This window comes from Rana temporaria, chromosome 1, assembly GCF_905171775.1.
Source record: "Rana temporaria chromosome 1, aRanTem1.1, whole genome shotgun sequence".
Classification (NCBI taxonomy): Eukaryota; Metazoa; Chordata; class Amphibia; order Anura; family Ranidae; genus Rana; species Rana temporaria.
The window spans coordinates 223,175,014-223,176,293 of NC_053489.1; the positions used below are offsets into that span (position 1 = coordinate 223,175,014).

A 1,280-nucleotide genomic window follows, 5' to 3' on the forward strand; every position below is an offset into this window, starting at 1 on the left:
TGTCAAAACCAGAAGGCTTTTTTTTTTCTCGCCCTCTCTCGGACCCCGAGAAAAGTAGAAGAATTACATGGGTAATTGGAAAGTTAAGGCAAGAAGTAGGTAAAACATTTTTGTTGTTTTCTCTTCTGAGGAAAGTGCTTTTATTACCAATGTTGGTCAGTTTTATACGTAAATAATTTTCTAATAAAGAATAAATAAAAAATAAAAAATCTTCATAATGTCTGGTCATGGCAAGAAGGTTCAGAAGCCTGCAACTGCTGGCAAGTCTTCCAGGTCATCTAAAGCAGGTCTCCAGTTCCCAGTAGGCAGCCTCCACCGCTTTCTGAGGAAGGGAAACTATGCAGAGAGGATTGGCTCTGGAGCAAGCATCTACATGGAAGCCACTCTTGAATTTCTGTGTGCCTAGGTCCTGGAGCTGGCAGGAAATGCAGCCAGAGACAATAAGAAATCCTGCATCATGCCTAGACACATCCAGCTGGCTGTCATAAATGATGATGAACTGGCCAAGCTGTTTGCTGGTGTTACCATTGCATGTGGGGGCGTCTTGCCCAACATCCAAGCTGTTCTGTTGCCAAAGAAGACTGCAAAAGGCTTGTCACAGAAGCCCAAAGCTGCTGAGACTCAGGAGTTTTGAAAAAACAAGTATTTAACTTTATGTACTTGTAATTTAACTTATTTTATCTGTTTTGGTTTGAAATTGTTTACACTTTTCCATTAAATTTATTTTTTTAATGTAAAAAACAAACAAACTGATGGCTTGCACCTTAAAGAACTTAGCCATGTTAGAGCCATACTGTTAATCTAAACTTAATCTAAACTTTAAGGATAGATTATTGACTGGAATGGTACCAACTGATTGGCAAAAAAGCTAACGTGGAACCAGTATTCAAAAAAGGGCTATACCTGGAAACTACAGACCAGTCAGCCTAACATCAATAGTATGTAAACTTTTGAAGGGGATAGGGGCCATATCCAAGAATTAGCTGATGACAATAGTAGGGTAGTAACCAGCATGGATTTATGAAATATAGTTCTTGCCAGACAAATGTGTTAACATTCGATGAGGAAATTAGCTGTAATCTGGAGAGACAAAGTCCTGTGGACATAGTATACCTGGATTTTCCAAAGCATGCTATACAGTACCACATAAACATTTTACAAATTGAGGTCTGTTGACATTGACAAAAGTGTATGTACCTGGATAGAAAACTGGTCACAGGAGCACATCCATAGGGTGGTAAAAATAGTAAATCTTCTGAATGGTCTGGAGGTACGCCTAT

The 1,280-nt window shown here is 39.1% G+C and overlaps 1 pseudogene; it reads left to right on the top strand.

The window, feature by feature from the left end:
• The first annotated feature begins 214 nt into the window (after positions 1-214).
• Positions 215-634, top strand: LOC120924849 (annotated as a pseudogene).
• The last annotated feature ends 646 nt before the right edge of the window (positions 635-1,280 follow it).